Source organism: Mus musculus, chromosome 1 (genome assembly GCF_000001635.26).
Source record: "Mus musculus strain C57BL/6J chromosome 1, GRCm38.p6 C57BL/6J".
Lineage (NCBI taxonomy): Eukaryota > Metazoa > Chordata > Mammalia > Rodentia > Muridae > Mus > Mus musculus.
The window spans coordinates 49,341,664-49,347,663 of NC_000067.6; positions in this window are offsets into that span (position 1 = coordinate 49,341,664).

Below are 6,000 nucleotides of genomic sequence, written 5' to 3' on the forward strand. Positions count from 1 at the left end.
AAATGTATGGAGAAAAGTCACCAAATCCCCCACCATTTGTAGAACAGCTACTGAAAATAGCTGGTTGCTAAGAGAGGGACGGCCTCCATTTGTGCATGTTATTGTGAAAAAGGACAAAACTAGTTGGACCCAGGGGCTTACAAGTATTAAAAGTATAACAAGTTGAGAGAGTAATGGAGCCACAAGAAGGAATTGGGAGGATGTAAAAATTAATGTATGTGATTAATGTAAACATATATGAAGTTCACAAAGAATAAATAGAAAATAGTATCTTAAAAAATTCTTTAGCCAAGTCTAAACTATTCACTTAGATTTTCTACAAATGGACAATGTCAAAAACAAATCCTAGGCATCCTAATAAATATGACCAAGAACCAGAAAATAAATAGGTGAACTGAAGGTAGTCTTATTTGTTCTCTTTTCCATCTATTGCTTTGAGAACACTTGGCAGGTGGCTTTGATTAATGGGCAAAGGTTAGGTTTTTTAGTGAAACTGAGTCTTGTTTCAAAGCACATAGTAGCACGGGTTTATATATGTAAGCATTATTCCTTCCAAGAATAGCCATTAAAATGAAGCCAAGCAACACTCTGTTATTTTTGCTTAAAATCAACAGGAACTCTCTAGAGCTCCATAATACTTTGTTTTTCTTTTTTTTTTTTTCTTGATAGATTCCTCACAAACTGAAATAGACAAAAGGAAAAACAACCACATTTTCACTCTTACTATATTCTTCTAAATTTTGTTTCTCGCCATGCAGTGGTGGCACACACCTATAATCCCAGCACCTGAGAGGTAGAGACAAATGGATTTCTGAGTTTGAGGCCAGCCTGGTCTACAGAGTGAGACCCAGGACAGCCAGGGGTATACAGAGAAACCCTGCCTCAAAAGAAAAAAAATGTGTCTCTACATTTGCTGTTTAATTCTCTGTACATGTCATATTTTATACTCTAAAATACAACATGAACAGAAAGTCATCCAATACATTAATATAGCTCAACTTCCTGGATAGACATTTGATTGACTTAACCTATTTCTACAGCTTCAATCAAAACCATGAGAAACTCTCTAAATGTTTATACTATTTGAAGACGATTTAGATATTAAGTATGTACAGTTAAGGCAATGTTACATGAGCATTATGTTAAGTGTTTTCTGTATCTCAGTCTTTTCTAACTTTTGATGCTTTGGTTAACATTAAAGTAAATAATAATACAGCTTACATTTCCAACTTATTATCCTTACATGAAACACTGTCATCAGAATTTCCTCCACTTATTCATAACTTAGCTTCCATAATCTTCATAAATCCTATACAAAAAGACATCCACCCCATGTGTTCATCTTGATTCTCCTCTAGTCTCTTTCAGCCTATGTTTCTCTTTCATTTCATTCATCTTCAGTTAAAAAAAGTGGCAGAACAGAAGTCTCTTTTAAACTTTTTCTTTTAGAGAGTTAAAGAAATTTCAGTAGTAACCCACAGAAAGAATATTGAATGTGCACATTAGTTAGTGACATGGACTGACATTTCTAAATCCCTCTGTAGGTTGACTTTGATGATAGAAACCATAAATATGGTGTTTCTGTTTTTTTGGAAAGTTTCATTTGCCATTTCAGATGAAAAAGTAAATATGATATTAGAAATGGTTTTAAAAGCCTCTCTATGTAGCTATTTCACATGATTAAACTGTGCTCATCTCTAGACCAGTACTTGGTTTAGAAGGTTGTGAGAGGACCTGAACATCAAACAGATATAGAGACAAAGTCCTTCTCTTTTATCAGTTGTCTGGAGCCAGCATACTACTATGTCCAAATAAGATCCCAAGCAAGCCAAATCTAGCCAAGATTCATTCATTCTTATAAGTAGCCAATAACTTCAGTAATAAAATGAAACTCTGGCCATGTACAGAAAGAAAAACACCAGATTATAACATTTTTCTTTCAAAGGCTGTAAGCTGTGCCACTTGCTCATAAAGTCCAAGAAAAAAGTCAGAAAACTACAAACATCACTTCTCCTAGCATTGTGATATGTTAAATTTAGTTCCTATCATCTATTCTTCCCAGCTAAAATGTTCAATTTCAGGGCCTTCATGTAGCAATCAGGTGTTTAACAAAACACTTGTTATTACTAATTGTATTTACTAGTGACTAAATGCTTATATATAAAATTGTACAGTGCATTATAGCTTACAATAATTTTTCCCAAATCAATGTGCGACATAAAAAATATTTACAACCAAATTTTAAGGAGTAGAGAAATGGACTTCTAAGTTTTATAGCTGACTCTAATTTTTATCAATTGATATGCATTACCAGTGATACTAATATTGGTTTTCACTTTCTTTTTCCTCTCTTTATTTCAGCAGTGTGTGGGAACTAAACGCAAGCCAAAAGTATTCAGATAAGTCTAAATTCTCCTGACTGTTTCAGTAACAGAGGAATCATAACATGCTCTAGGATGTAAGATGTATTATTTAAAAATAGATTCATCAAGTTTGTTAGTAAATTTGTGACTGTAGTGTGTGTGTGTGTGTGTGTGTGTGTGTGTGTGTGTGTGTGTTGAGATTGTGTTAAAAATAATTATGACAAAAAAGTAAGAATGCTGGCCAGGCGGTGATGGTACATGCCTTTAATCCTAGCACTTGGGAGGCATAGGCAGGTGGATTTATGAGTTCGAGGCCAGCCTGGTCTACAGAGTGAGTTCCAGGACAGTCAGGGCTACACAGAGAAACTCTGTCTCCAAAAAAAAAAAAAAAAAAAAGAAAAAAAAGAAAAAGAAAAAAAGTAAGAATTCAGTTTTTACATAGTAAGTAGGAAGCTTATTACAGATTACTTATTTAAAGGTATTTTATTAATTCTTTGTGAATTTAATATATTTCATTATTAACTTCCATTCTGTCAACTCTGCCAATATTTATGCTCTCATGCCCACTTAATTACTACTGTTTCCTCTTACTAGTTTCTTTCCTGAAAACAACCGAGTCAAGTTTGTGTTAGCCATATATTTCTGACTGTGGCGCCTGTTCTGGTAGAGTATGGTCCATGAACTAGGCATAACACCACTAAAAACTGAGCCACACCCCAAAACAGGATCAAATAATCAGTTAGCAATAGGACTTTGTGCCCTCATGTGATTTGTCTGGCTTGACCTTCCACAGGTTTTGTGTATTATGTCTTAACTTTAGTTTGTTAAGTATCTCTCCAGAAAACAGTTGCCTTGTTCTCGTTTACTACCTCTGGCTCTTACAAACTTTTCCTTCCCTCTTTCAGCATGATACCTAGAGCCTTGGGCAGAGCAGATGTTATATAGATCTATCATTTAGGTCTCAGCCTTTCACAGCTGAAGAGATAGCTATGTGGTTAAGAGAACTCACTGGTGTGGTAGAATACTCAGGGTAAATTCTTTACACTCATGTGGTATCATTGTACCATCTCTTACTCTAGTGCTACAGGATTATTTATGCCTCTGTACATCCCCAGAACTCATACATTGTATAGATATTCAGACACACAAATCCTCAGGAATAAAATAAAATCAAATAAATATTTTCAAGTTGAAATTTTTTTAAATGTGGTTTATAAACTCTACAAATATAAACAAGTAAAACAAACAATATATGTTATGACAAAAAATTCTTAATATCTCCATAAATATGTAATTCTAAATAAAGTAAGCATTTTCAAATAGATTAAGAAGGTGTGGTAGCTTGAATATGCTTGGACCATAAGAAATGGAACTATTAAGAGGTGTGGCCCTGTTGCAATAGGTGTGTCACTTTGTTACCTGGATTTGATGGCTCCTAGTACTGAAGTTCTGCCAAATGTGCAAGACTCAGTCTTTTCCTGGATGCCTTTAGATAAGGATGTAGAACTCTAAATTCCTTACACAGCAGAATGGTCTGCCTGGCCTAGACCATGCTTCCTACAATGATAACAAGGGACTGAACCTCTGAAGTGATTTTCTTCATAAGAGTTGTCTAGGTTATGTTGTCCCTTTATAGTAATGGAAATCCAACTAAGCGAGTAGTTAATTCAAGGGACTGGGTTACTGTTGTGATAACCTTGCTTTTCTTTGGAGGAATGTGAATTTTAGGACTTCAGATTTACAAAGCAATTAAATGCTTCAAGTGGAACATAAGACAATCCTATTTGGAATATGGAAGTCATTGGTACTGCATATGATTTGAATTGTGTTAGCCTTGCTTAAGAGGTTTCACACATGAGGAATTTTAGTTTGTTGCCTTTAGATCATTCTTAAAATGTATTTTGGTGAAAAATGTGGCTGGGTTTTTTGTTTGTTTGTTTTTATTTGTTGTTATGCTTTGGTTTTTTTTGGTTTTGTTTTGGTTTTGTTTGTTTTTCTCTGGTTATTTTTTTGTTCTTCTTCTTCTTTTGTTTTGTTATGTTTTTGCTTTCGTCTTTTCTGGGGTATCACCTTAGCCTGAGACTAAGGTGAACAGATTGAGATTGCATTGAGGAAGGAAGTCTTAGAAAAGCTCAGCACAGACTTTGCCCTCTTCTTTGCTCTCATGAAGAACATTTCAATCAAGTATAGCAAGCTTAGAAAAGGAAAATACAAAAAGTATGTTTCAGTTATTAAAGGCTACCAGGAAATGCAATGTATATAAATCCTGTGGTGAGGGATATTAAATAGAATTAAGGTAGCAGTGATCTCAAACAAGATCCTACACAGCTAAGAATATTGTTCATTTGTTTGCAGTTGAGCAAGTAATATTTATACCACATTATTATTACCTGGTTATTGTTTTCATTTGGAATTTCAATCTGGCATGAACTACAATCCAGAAAAGGAGAGTATGGCAATGATCTATATCTTGAGGCATTGTGGTCATGACAAGCTTAGATCCAGGAATGGTGGTGTACACCTTTAATCCGAGGAGAGAGCAACAAGCAGACCTATGAGTTTAGTGGCAGCCTGGTATAGAGCAAATTCAAGGTAAAGAAAAGCAGAGGTTTAGACATGGTAACACATGCCTTTACTCCCAGCATTCAGGAGAAAGTGTCATGCAGATCTCTGAGTTCAAGCAGTCAAGCTAAGGCAATGAAGACTTGGAAAATGGAAAGCTGATAATAATGTAATAGAACAAGGGGGCAAGGGCATGTTCAAGCCACAGCAAGAAGCAGAGCATTGCTGCTTCAGCAATGTGGCCCTGGATTTAAAGTCAATAGTAGGGGTTACTGAGACAGTTGATGCTGATTAGCTATAGCTAAGAAATTTTTGATGTATACAAAGAGATCAGCATCACTGTGATGAAATCTTTGGAATGATTTTGAAGAGCATAATGAAGCTGTGGAAGGACATTTTATAGTCATCAAAGGAAACATCTTTCAAGATAAACTCTCAGTACTGCCCCAAATGCTAGGGCACCCACATTCATAAAACAAAAAACAAAACAAACAAAACAAAAAACAAAAAACAAAAACAGCAACAACAACAACAACAACAAAAAACACAAAAAAAAACTTTACTAAATCCTAAAGTGCATATTGAACCGCACACAATAATAGTGGGAGATTCAACACCCTACTCTCACAAATAGACAGATCATGGAAAAAGAAACTAAACAGAGACACAGTAAAACTAACAAAAGTTATGAAGCAAATGAATTTAGAAGATATTTATAGAACATTTCATCCTAAAACAGAATATACCTTCTCTGCACTTCATGGTATGTTCTACAAAACTGGTCACAAAACAAGCCTCAATAGATATAAGAAGATTGAAATAAGTCCATGCATGCTATTAGATCATACTTAGTCACATGGAAATGCAAATCAAAACAACCCTGAGTGTAGCCTCCCACAAACCTGAAGCAGGTTGAGCCAGAACTTGACCTTGCTGCCACTAAGGAGATTATCTAGGGTGGAGCCACTTTTGCTGTTCCTCTTCAAGATACTGCTACCTGCTGAGGGGCCCTCCCAGAGCTATTCCGGAGACTATGCCCTATCCTGCGCATCAACACCTACAGCTGGTTCCAGGC